The sequence below is a fragment of the Rhinopithecus bieti genome, unplaced genomic scaffold (assembly GCF_001698545.2).
Source record: "Rhinopithecus bieti isolate Rb0 unplaced genomic scaffold, ASM169854v2 scaffold_34281, whole genome shotgun sequence".
Lineage (NCBI taxonomy): Eukaryota > Metazoa > Chordata > Mammalia > Primates > Cercopithecidae > Rhinopithecus > Rhinopithecus bieti.
The window spans coordinates 1,268,292-1,282,729 of record NW_016814762.1 but is presented as its reverse complement, the minus strand read 5'-3'; the positions used below and the strand labels follow the sequence as shown (position 1 = coordinate 1,282,729).

General features: G+C 54.4%; 1 protein-coding gene and 1 long non-coding RNA gene across 3 annotated transcripts in view; one reads left to right on the top strand and one right to left on the bottom strand.

Annotated features, from left to right (window-relative positions):
* The window catches only part of LOC108515393 (uncharacterized), a 16,343-nt gene extending 7,587 nt beyond the window's left edge, over positions 1-8,756 (bottom strand). Inside the window, exon 1 of the long non-coding RNA XR_001881512.1 lies at positions 8,325-8,756. This is a non-coding gene — a long non-coding RNA (uncharacterized LOC108515393). The remainder of the gene's footprint in view (positions 1-8,324) is intronic.
* Positions 1-14,438, top strand: part of RIPOR1 (RHO family interacting cell polarization regulator 1) — a 34,682-nt gene that overhangs the window by 6,873 nt on the left and 13,371 nt on the right. The window contains exon 1 of one of the 2 annotated variants that reach the window (XM_017852277.1): positions 8,898-9,001. The exons of the other annotated variant lie outside the window; for it this stretch is intronic. The gene's annotated coding sequence lies outside the window, so the exon portion shown is untranslated. Of the gene's footprint in view, positions 1-8,897; positions 9,002-14,438 lie in introns of those variants that run through there. 2 annotated transcript variants of the gene reach the window in all.

Sequence of the window (14,438 nt, the reverse complement as noted above, 5' to 3'; positions counted from 1 at the left end):
TCAGGAGGCTGAAGCACGAGATTGCTTGAACCTGGGAGGTGGAGGTTGCAGTGAGTGGAGATTGTGCCACTGCACTCTACCTGGGCAACAGAGCAAGACTCTGTCTCAAAAAAAAAAAAAAAAAAAAAGAGGCCGGGCACGGTGGCTCATGCCTGTAATCCCAGCACTTTGGGAGGCCAAGGCAGGCGGATCATGAGGTCAGGAGATCAAGACCATCCTGGCTAACATGGTGAAACCCCGTCTCTACTAAAGATACAAAAAATTAGCCAGGCATGGTGGTGCGCGCTTGTAATCTCAGCTACTCAGGAGGCTGAGGCACGAGAATTGCTTGAACCTGGGAGGTGGAGGTTACAGTGAGCTGAGATCGTGCCACTGCACTCCAGCCTAGGTCACAGAGTGAGACTCCGTATCAAAAAAAAAAAAAAAAAAAAATGAGGGAAGGGGGCTGAGCTCCTGGAGGAGCCCACTGAGGCGCATGAAGGGAGATAGCCAGAGAAGCAGCTAGAAATCCTTCTCTTGGATCACAGAAGCCAAAGGACGCTTCACAAGATGGGGAGGACCAGCTGTGCCCAACACACTTGGAAAGGTTAAAGAAGGAGAGGACGGAGAAGTGGAGGGACAGGGAGCATTTCTCCCTCTTGAAGAGGCTTTGGCGTATGAAGGGTTTTAATGGTAGCGGTGGGGTTCCCAGGATCGGTGATCAGGTCTGAGTGTCAGCAGAGCTGTCACACAGAACCGAACAGGTTGTGCACTGCACTCTACAGTGATTGTTGGTTCTTGAACCCAGGACTGGCCGCCAGGGGCACCCCCTCGAGCTGGCGGTATTTTGCCAAGTCCGTAACTGCAGTGTAGACACTTCTCATACGGTGACGCCAAAGAAAAACTCTACTTATTGGGAGCAGAGCCGGGCTCCGCTTGGGGATTCTCAGCCCCAGGTCGTCATCCGATGGGATCGGGGGATTTCCAGATGCCCAGTGGCCGGGTCTCTCCTACCGCAACACCCTGCAAGTCTCTGTCAGAGCAGTTCACCTAGCGTTAGCAACTCACAGAAATGAACTATGCACCACACACTGCAGCCTTTGTCAGGGGGCCTGGGCTGACAGGGTCCAGGGGAGCAGTTCATCCCTTGAGCTTGGAGAGACGAAGACGTCCCTCCCACTTGTCCCTTAGGAGAAAGGAGTCAGGAAGGAAGGAAGGACGCCCAGCCCAGACCTCGGGACACACAGTCAGTCGCCCCACCCCTTGCTCAAACCAGCAGAGCACCGCCCAGCTCACAGCTCCCCCTGGAGGCCGAGGCTGGACTAGTGGGGACAATGACAGCAACACCAGCTAGCCTCAGACGGTGTCCCCAGGGAAGCGATTGCCAAGCCTAAAAATTTACACCTCCTCAGTGCAGAGGCCAGCCTTGAGATGCTCCAATAAGTAATGGCCATGTTACTTTTGAAAACAATGCCATGTTCATTGCAAACCATTATTTGTATGAATAAATACAAAGAATCAAATAAACCAAGTGAAAGTACAACGCCTAGAGATGATGGGCATTGTGGCCCTCAGGACCCATGGATGTAGTTCTCACCTGAGGAGATTCCTGCTATGCAGGCTCTTCTGGAACTTTCTCCACTCCACGTTTGTTGTTGTTGTTGTTGTTTGAGACAGAGTCTCACTCTGTCGCCAGGCTGGAGTGCAGTGGTACGATCTCAGCTCACTGCAACCTCTGCCTCCCGGATTCAAGCTATCTTCCTGCCTCAGTCTCCCAAGTAGCTGAGACTACAGGCGCGTGACATCACACCCAGATAATTTTTTTTTTTTTTTTTTTTTTTTTGAGACAGAGTCTTGCTCTCTCCCCCAGGCTGGAGTGCAGTGGCGCGATCTTGGCTCACTGCAACCTCTGCCTCCCAGGTTTGAGCAATTCTCCTGCCTCAGCCTCCTGGGTAGCTGGGATTACAGGCACGCATCACTATGCCTGGCTTATTTTGTATTTTTAGTAGAGACAGGGTTTCCCCATGTTGGCCAGGCTGGTCTCGAACTCCTGACCTCAGGTGATCTGCCTGCCTCAGCCTCCCAAAGTGCTGGGATCACAGGCGTGAGCCACTGTGCCTGGCCAGTTTTTGTATTTTTAGTAGAGACAGGGTTTCACCATGTTGGCCAGGATGGTCTCAATCTCTTGACCTCGTGATTTACCCTCCTCAGCCTCCCAAAGTGCTGGGATTACAGGCATGAGCCACCGCACCCAGCGTCCACCATGCTTATGATATTGAACACCTTTCCATGTTCAGATATAAAACCCTCACTCCCTACCCTGCCCTCACCCCACTCTCCTCTCAGACATCACCTCCTGACCTCTCCTCTAGCCCACATGACTCAACCACCGTTGGCTCATTCTCACCTCCTACCCTCCCCCCACATCCCACCTTTGCTGTTCCCTCTGCCCGGGACACTCTTCCTCTGTGTTGTTCAGTGGCTGTTTCTTTCCTGTCATTCAGGTCTCAGCTCCAATGTCACTGCCTCAAAGAAGCCTTCCCTGACCAACCTGACTAAAGCAGCCCCTCAGACCCACCACGCCAAACCACATCACCTGGTTTGGCTTCTTCACAGCTCTCCTCTCTCCCTCTGTCTGAAATCGTCTTGTTTATATGTTAACTCATTTATTGTCAGTCTCCTTTGGCAGAGTGCAAACTCCTTGAAAGCAGGGACCTTGCCGAACTGGTCTGTCACTGTGTCCCCAGCATCCAGAATGATGCCAGGCACACAGCACATGCTCAATCCATGCCTGACATCCATTTGTAGTGGCTATGGAGCATCTCAGGCCACTGTGCACCTCCTTTAGCCCTCCATCTCACACTGAGGGACTATGTCATCCCTCTATCCCCGATTAAACAAGCCAGTACTTTGGGAGGCCGAGGCAGGCAGATCACCTGAGGTCAGGAGTTCAAGATCAGCCTGGCCAACATGGTGAAACCCCATCTCTATTAAAATACAAAATTAGCTGGGCATGGTGGCATGCACCTGTAATCCCAGCTACTCGGGAGGCTGAGGCACGAGAATCGCTTGAACCCGGGAGGCAGAGGTTGCAGTGAGCTGAGACTGCACCACTGCACTCCAGCCTGGTGACAGAGAGACAGAGCTAGACTCCGTCAAAAAAAAAAAAAAAAAAAAAAAAAAAAACAAAAAAAAAAACCCAGTAGTCAACATCTTTTGGCACAGATATTTTCCTGCGTGAACAGCTATTTATTTGGGGTAAATTTGCTGAAATTTGGTGAAAGGGAGGTTTGCACTTGCAATCCTGATACATTCTGAAAAAACTACCCTTAAACTTTTTTTTTTTGGTGAGACAGGGTCTGGCTCTGTTGCCCAGGCTGGAGTGCAGTGGCGCAATCACGGCTCACTGCAGCCTCAACCTCCCGGACTCAAGCAATTCTCCCACCTCAGTCTCTTGAGCTGGGATTACAGGCATGTGCCACCATGATATGCTCATTTTTGTGTTTTTAGTAGAGACTGGGTTTTACTATGTTGCCCAGGCTGGTCTCTAACTCCTGGCTGAAGCCATCCTCCCACCTGACCTCCCGAAGTGCTGAGATTATGGGTGTGAGCCACTACCACACCCAGCCTACCCTTAAACATTTAAACCAATTCCTACTCTCTTGAGTGTCCACTCACACATCATGTTCATCACTGCCCATCTCAGAGGCAAAAAAAAAAAAAAAAAATAGTGTCTCCTGTTGTTTGTGTTTGCATTGTGTTGATTATTAACGAGATGCAGCACTTCTTCAAATTCTTCAAATTGCAATGTTAACGATTAAATGGATGGGTGCACTTAAAGCATCAGAAAGAAGTGGCTCTAGCAGGAGCCTGATAAGAGCGGTAAAGCCAGGACTTGAATATGGGGCAGCATCTCTGGCTCTTGTCTTTTGACACACACAAAGGAAAGTAGAGTCCAGGCTGGAGCTGGAGGGGTGTGGAGGCTGGTGGTGGGTCAAGTATACCCACAAGCCTCATACCTACCTCCTCCAAGCCTGCCTTTGCCTCACCATGCACTGAAGTGCTCCAGCAGGCCATGGTGCTTTGGGCCTTCCCTCACTTGATCTCTTGGTGACCCAGTCGACCACTGTTCCCCTCAGAAGATGTCTCCAGCTCAGACCCTTCTCTCCTCTCCCTGCCTGTCCAGCTGCCTTCTGGACACTTCCTCCTCGGTGGTCCCTAGATCCCTCAGATGCCACCTGCCCAAACTGACCATATCACCTTCCCCTTAACCAGATCCTCCAGGCCTCAGGCCGGGCGCGGTGGCTCAAGCCTGTAATCCCAGCACTTTGGGAGGCCGAGATGGGCGGATCACGAGGTCAGGAGATCGAGACCATCCTGGCTAACACAGTGAAACGCTGTCTCTACTTAAAAAAATACAAAAAACTAGCAGGGCGTGGTGGCCGGCGCCTGTAGTCCCAGCTACTCGGGAGGCTGAGGCAGGAGAATGGCGTAAACCCAGCAGGCGGCGCTTGCAGTGAGCTGAGATCCGCCACTGCTCTCCAGGGTCTGGGCGACTAGAGCGAGACTCCGGTCTAAAAAAAAAAAAAAAAAAAAAAAAAAAAAAAAAAAAAAAAAGATCCTCCAGGCCTCCCTACCTCATTAAAAAACGCCACTATCCCACTATCCCACTATCCACCCATCACCCAGGCCCAAAGTCACTGCCTCATCTGGGATGTCTCCCTCTCTCCAGACTCCACATCCCTTCAGTCGCCAAGCTCTGCATTCTGCCTCCTGAACATCTCTTAAATGTCTCCTTCTCTCCATCCCCACTGCCCTCACTCTGGCCCAGGCTACCATCCACTGGGCTGGAAATGGCACCAGCCTCCTTGAGGCCTCCTGCCTCCCCTCATACACATACACAGTGCCTGAGTGACTTTTGCAAAGCGCAGATATGACCACAAAATCCCCCAGCCTAAAGCCCAGGCTCCCTATCATACCAAGGGTAAAATCCTTGTTCCCCAGCCTGCCCCAAGGCCCCGCACGCAATTCTCCAGCTTTTGCTCTGGTCCAGCAAAAGAGGCTGCTCCTTCCTCCTGTGGCTTAAACTCTGTTACTCCCCCAGCCTCAGCTGCTCCTCCCAGGACCTACCCATTGTCTGCCTAGGGACCCCCAACAACTAGTCACACTAAGGGCTCCTTCTCTGCAAAGCCCTTCCTAACCAGCACACATGTGCACGCAGACATAGTCCCACACACTCACATACACACACTCTGTCAGCATCTGGGGACTTGGGAGGTGCAAAGACTTGGACATACCTGTTCTTTTTGACTGTGAGCCCTGTGGGAAGGGACTAGGGAGATCTCACCTCTGGTCCCCTCAGGGTGGCCCAGGCACAACCGACATTCCACAAATGCTTGCTGTATATCTGGCAAATGAATGAATGGTGTGGCCCCAGGCACAGTCCAGGGCAAGCTTCTATTCTATCTGTTCACAGAAAGCTGGGATGGGGGGGCGTTGCATAGCAGAGAGTTGTCATCCATGGGGGCTGGAGGGTGGGGAAGCCATGGTTTTCTGGGGTTTTGGACTTGAACTGCATTCCTTCCAAAATGGAACTAGCAGCGCCATGTGTGAGGACTGGGGGTTCACTGCGGCTCTCACCACCCTCTGCTGTCTGTCCCAGGGATTTTTCTCAGGCCTGAGTCCACCCCTCTGAGAATGTGATCTCCCAGTGGTTAGAAGTGCTGATAATTCCTTTCTACACACACCACAGCTCCCAGCTGAGTCCCAGGCAGAGGATGGGGCTCAGGAAATGATGCCTGATTCAAACAGGGCCGAACTGATTGCAACCCAGGGAGCCAAGTTGAAGCTCAGAGTCTGCCCTTTCCAACGATGTGACAGTTTCTGTGGGAAGTTCTTGCCTTCCCTGAGCTTCAGGTGTCTCCTCTGTGAAGTGGGTTTCAAGTTGTGTCCTCCCCTGTGCTTAGCTCACCGAATTTTTAGGGAGAGGCCTTGAAGGCCACCAGCACCCTGTGACCCTTGGAGGGATGCTGCCCTTCCCTCAAGGCCCCTTGGATGTGGGGGAAGAGCCAGGTGAATTCCCAGGTGTTCCATTTAATCACTGCAGCCCCATCTGTGCCTGGCCTGGTGGTCACAGGCCTAGCCATGGACAAGGACAATAGGCAATGATGGGTGCTCAAAGGACATAGGTTCCCTGGAGGAGGGGACATCTGAGTTGTTTTCCAAGTGGATGAGGGGGAGAAGCATCCCAGGCAGAAGGCAAGCTGGGAAAAAAGGCAGAGGGCAGAGGGTAGAGGCTGCATCCAGGGAGCTGCAGGCTGGGAGTGTAGTGGAAGCCAGATCACAGGGGCTCCAGAATAAGTGCAAGATAAGGAGTTGAGGTCATCTGAGGCCAGATCTCCTGGGCCTCAGAGGCCCCACCACAGAGTATGGACTATCCACTGGAGTGGGTGGGCATGGTATTGAGAGAGAATTAATTCAAAAGATGTTAAGGAGAAAGAAGCAAGAGGGCTGGGCCACTGAAGGAAGGTGAGGGCAGGAGAGGGGGATGCCAAGGGCTCACGCATTTACATGTTCAGTTATTTGCTCATTCGATAAATATTTCTTGAACTCCCACCATGAGCCAGGGACCGTAACGATAAGGACTTCTGTGGTTCCTACCCCTACACTACTTAGAGACAACACAGTCAGGCAGGCTTAGGCCCATGAGCACACATGGCGTGCACACTGCTGCCTGGCCATGGTGAGCAGTATGAAGGGAGTCAATAGGAGGCTGGAACAGAGGGTGTCTGCAGAGAAGGTACTCAGAGGATGCCTGGCTGAGAGGTGACTTTAGGGGTGGGCAGGGGCCAATTGGTGCCAGCTTTGAGAATTCCAAAGAACCCCAGTCTCTGGCTCAGATGGATGCCTGTGTAGACTGGCACTTTGCAGGTATGGGGACAATCATGAGGACTGGTGAGTCAACCAGAGAGCAGCCAGGGGTTCTGGAACAGGAGAGGGCTCTGGGCACAGAGGGAAGCTTGGGACGGTCAGCAATGAATGGATGGGAGCCTGAGACTGGATGATATTTTAGGATAGAGGGAATAAAGAGAAGAACTCAGCCCCTGGAAGTCATGCCCAGGTTTAAGGACTTCAGAGAAAGGGCACTGACCGGCACAGTGGTTCATGCCTGTAATCCCAGCACTTTGAGAGGCTGAGGCAGATGGATCACTTGAGGCCAGGAGTTGGTCAGCCTGGCCAACATGGTAAAACCCCATCTGTACCAAAAATATAAAAATTAGCCGGGCCATCTCTACCAAAAATATAAAAATTAGAAGGCGGAGGTTGCAGTGAGTCGACTAAGATCGCGTCACTGCACTCCAGCCTGGACAACAGAGGGAGACTCTGTCCCCACTCCCCCCCCCCCAAAAAAAAAACAAAAAAAGAAAGAAAGAAAAGGGCACTACAAAGGAAGCCCAAGAGGAGGGGCTGGAGAATGAACTGCGAGGCAGAGGTGGCTCAAGCCTGTAATCCCAGCACTTTGGGAGGCTGAGGTGGGAGGATCGCTTGAGCCCAGTTAGAGACCAGTCTGAGCAACATGAAGAAACTCCATCTCTAAAAAACTGACCAAACAGGCCGGGTGCGGTGGCTCATGCCTGTAATCCCAGCACTTTGGAAGGCCGAGGCGGGTGGATCACTAGGTCAGGAGATCGAGACCATCCTGGCTAACATGGTGAAACCCTGTCTCTACTAAAAATACAAAAAAAATTAGCTGGACGTGGTGCGGGTGCCTGTAGTCCCAGCTACTCAGGAGGTTGAGGCAGGAGAATGGCATGAACCTGGGAGGTGGAGCTTGCAGTGAGCCACTGCACTCCAGCCTGGGCGACAGCAAGACTCCATCTCAGAAAAAAAAAAAAAACCACCAAACAAAACCAACCAAACAAACAAAACACACAAAGAAACAGCCCTCAGGGCACTGGTGGTGGTGGGGTACAGATATTTAGGAACCTCTTACTGTCCCTGAAACCATTCCTGGGTAGGTCTGACATACATGAGGGGCTGTGGGAGTACAAGGCCTGGAGAAGCCTCAGGGGTGTCCAGGTTGGAAGGGGCCAAGGGTGTCTGATTGATGGGAGGGGTGGAGGAGTGGAACTGGCCCTTTGACCCCAACATGGGGTCGACTCTCATGGGGTCCCTTTACCCACTGTGTGGAGGGCCAGCATTCCAGCCCCAGCTTTGGAAAGGACTGGGTAGGCCAACACATGGCCCTGTACGTGGACCCTACCAGCGTCCCCACCCCAAGACTGCCCGGAAACCAGTACCCAATAAGTGGGGAACGCATGACCCGGCTATGAGCCTGGACTTACCAGCCAGACAGTGGCAGAAAGGGCGGCCTGCCTCTACAGCGGAGAAGCTGAGGCTGGCTGAAATGGCAGGGCTGAAGGGCAGCATCTGGACCCAGAAGGTGTCAGGAGGCTTCTGGACTCCCCAAGGCCTTCACCGAAACAGTCCTGGATCTTTTCCACCAACCAAGCTAAGCCAGCAGTAGCAGCTCCAGGACCTGTTTCAGGTGGCCACAGACAGGGGGCCCGCAAGGTCTCCAGAGCCCGAGGGATCTAGGGAGGGGACAAGCAGGCAGGGCTCCCTGGCGCTCCCCGTTTTAGGGTCTGCGTGAGGTTCCCAGAAAGCCGCCGTCACGTCCCCAGGGTCTGCCTTCCCTGCAAGCCGGTGGGCTGCATGGGCCACCGGCCTGCCCCGTTACCCGAGAGGGCGGAGCGAGCCCTGGGCGTCTCCAGGGGGAAAGGAATCTCTCAGAAAGCTTTCAACTCTCGTGTCAGAGTGTGAGTTAGGGGGGCCCGGCGGGCCAGGGGAGGGGCGGCGGGACGGCGGGGCGGCGGTGCGTGACTGCGGGAGTCGGATTCCTGTATGGCGCCGCGCCGGCGGCGGCGAACAGCGCGGCAGCTAGACGGCGGGCGCGCGCGACCAGGCCAGGCACCTCCGAGCGCAAGGACGGCGCGAGGTCCGCGCAGCCCAGCGCAGCCATGTGAGTGTCCGCGCCGTTTCCGGGGCTGCAAGCCGGGCGGGGGGCAGGCGCGGAGGTTCTGGTGCCTCCTCTGCTGGCGCCGCCCGGTGGGTCCGGGATCTGCGGCTCTGTCCTGCCTCACCCCATCCATCCGACCCCGACCGTGCCGTGTCTTTCCTGCCTGCTCCGGGCGCGGAGAACTTCTCCCACAAAAGCCGCCGCCTCTGGGCCTGCAGCGCCTGGCGCTGCCGCCTTCCTCCCACGGCAAGGCCCTGGCAGCCGGTGCCCCAGGGCGCTGGGGTGGGCCAGGCCGGAGGGCGGGCTAAAGGCTCCAGCCTGGGCTCTGGCACGCGCGCTCCCCGGGAGCCTTTGCTACCTTCGCCGCAGGGGAGGCTGGGCTGGAAATGGGGAGGGGGCGACGAAGGGTGCGGGCAGGCCTACGAGCTGAGCTAATCCTCCTAGCTCTAGGGGCCGGCCTAAGCGGCTTTGTGGCCGGCCGCGAGGTGACCGAGCCTGGGCTGGAGCCGGGCTCTCCGCCCAAACCTGGCGTAGCCGAAGCCGGAGAGGATTGTCCTGGTGGGGGAATAGAGCTTTTCCCTGGAAATGGAGGCTGGCGCGAGGTCCCTGCAACAGCCGGGCCTGGGCACTCTGCAGAACTGGTTTGGGCAAGGGGCTGCTCACCAGGGCTAGAGGTCGGATTCAATCCAGCTTCAGCACCCTTTGTCCTCCTCTCCAGGGTGAGGCCTGAGTTCCACCTCCCCTACCGACCCTCCCCAGCCAGTTCTAATGCGTGTCCAGGCTGGCCACACCAGCACCTACTGTGCGCAGCCTCATGTAACAATCCTTGTGCCCTGGCTGCCATCTGCGGGGCCGCGCCCTGGGCCTGCCGCATTCGGCCAAGGCACAGCTTCTGAGGAGGGTTATGACCATCTGGCAGATGCAGAAACAGGCCCAGAGAGGTTAGTAGTATTCTCAAGGTCACACAGCTGGTTTGGGAGAAGCGGGGATTAGATCTGAGTCCTTGCCCCTGAGACACCCACCTCCGTGGTATTAGAAGGAGGGGAGGGATGTTAATTGGGGACTGAGGTACAAAATACTCCAGCGGGACAAGGAGGACTGGCATAGCTCCTTCTTCCACCCCCCTCCCCGGCTTGGGTCCTGTGACTGCGGCGGGAGAGAGGAGCAAGGTGAGCAGTCCCAGGGATCTGGGTTTGGGTGTGGGTGAGGGGAGGACTCAGGACTCCGGGCTGGGTTCTGCTGGGGAGAAGCGGGCGGGGAGGGCGCGAGTGAGTCACGGCGGCCCCTCTGCCACCGCTGCTCGCACTCAGCCCTGACCAGGCCCGGCCCGGGGGAGGCCGCCCGGCTCCCAGCGCAGGGCCAGGGAATGTAACCAGCTGACCAGGGAGGGGGCCGGCAGGAAGTGAGGCCACCCAACAGCCTCCGCCCGGTTCCGGGGTGGGGGGTCCGGGGGTGCGCCGCTCCCTCTCCCTCCTATACGATTGGGCAGCTGTGAGATGACGTCAGCCGCCAGGTTTGGGGGCAGTTGCCATGGAGACAGGGGCAGGCTCAGACGGGACCCCCTTCTCCCTTGCAGCCCCCCTTGCCCAGGTTATTTTTAGCCTCTGTTTACCTCGGTCGGGGTGGCCCCGGGGCGGAGCGGGGCTAGACCTGGGGACTCCCAGAGAGGCGGCTGGCCTGGCACAGTGCTGAGCTGGGCAGCCCAGGTGGTGGGATATTCTGCTGCACCCGGGTGTGCCAGGCTTGGTGTGTAGGAAGTACAGTGGGGCTGCAGGATCTGGGGCCATGTGCACAGGTCAGGGCTCCACTCACAGCCATCCTGACCTGGCTGTGCTGCAAGCCCCTTTGGAACCTTGGATCTGGGTTATTTCCCATCTTGGGAACAGACTATAGGGCTGACATGAGCCCAGAGAGTCCCCTGGCTCTTATCAGCCAGTCCCCCACCAGTTGAGGTGGCGCTTCTGCCTTAGCTCAAGGGGTTCAGCTCTTTCCCTACCCAGCAAGGGCAGTCCTGCCCACCCATCTCCTGAAGCGGTCACTCAGATGGACATTCTGAGGGTCATTTGTACCAACAGTTAGACATCCTGGTTCCTATGGGACTCGGGGGATGGTGGTAGCAGAGGCCCAACCAGAGAGAGAAAACTGATGGAACAGTCAGCCTTTTCCAAGTCCAGAATCCCAGGGGACCCCCACCGTGCACCATCCCAGGGAGCAGAGCCCCATTTGCTGATGGTATATGATACCATCAGTCAGTGGGAAGGGAGAGGGAGGATTGTATGTGGGGTAGGGGAATTGGGGTGGACACAGACTTGAAATCCTCCCCACCAACAAACAGCTCAGGACCTGCTGTTCCTGTGTCTAGGCAGCCCAGTTTCCCCCACTGCTCCCCCTCCTTCATCTCCCAGGTGCTACAGGGCCCCCAGAGTGCTGTAGTGAGCCAAGCAGATATGCCCCAGGCCTCACAAGATTCAGTCTGGTGGGAAGACAGGCCCTAAAGGAGAACTGACAACTGGGTTATGTGGTCTTGGGGTTCAGAGGGAGGAAGCCAAAAAGGGGGAACCAACCCAGGGCCTGCTTACTGGAGGAAGAAGTCATAGGGTAGACTTGAGGAAGGAGAGGGACTTGGGGCTGAGTAGTGGGAAGAAGGAATAGGAGTGATGGGGGCTGCTGGTCACAGTCTGAAGAACCTTGCAGGTACTGAGAGAGGGTCTCAGTTGCTGGAACAGAGAAAGCAGGGGACTGGGAGGGGAGGAGTGATTGAAAGAATGTGAGGGACAGGACAGATCCTGAAGGGCCTCGTGGGTCTTGTTAGACAGTCCAGTCTTTCTCCCTGGGACAAGAGTGGCTGTGGCTATTTCACATCAGTCTGAACAGAGTGATATTAAAGATTTAGAGTCCTGGGGTCAGACAGCCTGGGTCTGAATCTTGGTCTTGCCACTTACCAGCTGTGTGACTGTTAAAAATAACAGCAGTTAGTATTTGTTGTGTGTTCACAGTGAGATGTTAGCTAAGCATGGTGGTACATGCCTGTGGTTGCAGCTACTTGGGAGGCTAAGGCAGTAAGATCGCTTGAGCCTAGGAGTTTAAGGCTGCAGTGAGCTATGAACGCACCACTGCACTGAGACCTGGGTGACAGAGTGAGACCTTGTCCAAAAAAAAAAAAAAAAAGAAACAGGCCGGGTGCAGTGGCTCAAGCCTGTAATCCCAGCACTTTGAGAGGCCGAGACGGGCAGATCACGAGGTCAGGAGATCGAGACCATCCTGGCTAACACGGTGAAACCCCGTCTCTACTAAAAAATACAAAAAAACTAGCCGGGCATGGTGGTGGGTGCCTTGCCGTGAACTGAGATCCGGCCACTGCACTCCAGCCTGGGTGACAGAGCAAGACTCCGTCTCAAAAAAAAAAAAAAAGTTAGGTAGTGAGTCTACCTCAACATCCCTACCCCACATACAATTCTCCCTTCCCCAAACACTTCCTATAGAGGAACATGCTCATGAGAGGAGATCTCATTTCATCCTCCCAGCAGCCTTGTTGTTATTATTATTGTTCTCTTTACAGATGGGTGTCTGAAGCCCAAAAGGCTGAATAAGTGTCTTGCCCAAGGTCACACAGTTAACCTCAGGTTTCTCAAGTGTGAAGTGGGGCTAACAGGACTTACCCCCATAAGGCTGTTGCCAGGATTAAATGAGATGATGTTTGCTAAGCTCAATGCCTGGCCTATAGAATGCTCTCAATAAAGGACAGTTTTTGGCACTGCCAAGTGGCTAGAATTTTAAGGTCAGTGTTACTACTGAATAACGAATGGATGATTGCAGGTAGAGTGGAGACAGGGAGCCCCTCTGAAGGTTCTAACTTATCAGAAGCCCAGCTGTAGGACTTGAGGGGAGAGTTGGTGATGGCTTGGACCTGAATTCTGGCTATAGGGGTAGAGGTGAGGTGGCAGATTGCAGAGAGATTTAAGAGCCAGACCTGGCAGGAGGGGATGACTGAGTGGCCATGGAGCCTGAGACATCCAGGATGACTCCTAGTTTCTGTCTTGAACAACGGGTACATAGATGGTGAGGTGTCATGGAGAAGTTGAGACTGAGGAGAGTCAGGTGGAAAGTGGTGAATTTGGTTTGGGAACCTCAAACCCAGCATGCACTGTGACAGTGCACTCAGCATCTGGGGAGGCAGCAAGTGGGCAGTTGGATACAGAGGCCTGGTGCTCAGAAGAGTGGCTTGGGTGAAGGAGAGATAAGGAAGCTGGCAACATTTAGATGGCATTGAGCTGCAGGAGCTGTGCACAGCCCAAGGGCGGGGAGGATAAGGCCCTTTCAGGGATGGGGGGAGAGAAGGGCCCTCTGTGGGAAAGTAAGATATGCAGCCAGAGAGGTAGATAGAAAACCAGCGTATTGCCTGTTGAAATTCAGGGGAAGGAAGGGCGTAAAGAAGAGGAGAGGAGCCACGAAGTCCAAAGTTTTGCTGGGATCAAGCAGGATAAGGATGAAACATGGGCACTGGGTTCAGCAACAGGGAGGTCACTGGTGACCTTGTCCAGACTAGTCAGGGGAATGGTGGGTACAAAAACGACCAGGGTGGGAAGAGAAGCAGGCGGGTATAGTGAGAAAATGCAGGTAGGCATCTCTTCAAGACACTTGGCTTTGAAAGGAGAGGAGAGAGATGGAATAAGGAATTCGGTAGCTGGAGAAAGCCTTTTTTTTTTTTTTTTTTTTTTGAGACAGAGTTTTGCTCTTGTCGCCCAGGCTGGAGTGCAATGGTGCCATCTTGGCTCACTGCAACCTCCACCTCCCAGGTTCAAGCGATTCTCCTGCCTCAGCCTTCTGAGTAATTGGGATTATAGTCATGAACCACCATGCCGGTTAATTTTGTATTTTTTTTTTTTTTAGTAGAGATGGGATTTCACCAAGTTGGTCAGGCTGGTCTCAAACTCCTTACTTCAGGTGATCCACCTGCCTCAGCCTCCCAAAGTACTAGGATTATAGGCATGAGTCGCTGCACTGGACTGAGTCATTTCTTTTTTGTAATTTTTTTTTTTTTTTTTGAAGAAAGAATCTTGCTCTGTCACCCAGGTTGTAGTGCAGTGTGATCTCGGCTCACTGAAGCCTCTGCCTCCTGGGTTCAGCAATTCTCATGCCTCAGCCTCCCAAGTAGCTGGGACTACAGACCGTGCCACCACGCCTGGCTAATTTTTGCATTTTTAATAGAGTCAGGGTTTCACCATGTTGGCCAGGCTGGTCTCAAACTCCTAGCCTCGAGTGATCCACCTGCCTCAGCCTCCCAAAGTGCTGGGATTACAGGCGTGAGCCACCGCACTGGCCCAACATTTTGTGATTATAACCAATTTTACATTGAAATATAATAGGCACACAAAGGCCGGGCGCGGTGGCTCAAGCCTGTAATCCCAGCACTTTGGGAGGCCGAGACGGGCGGATCACG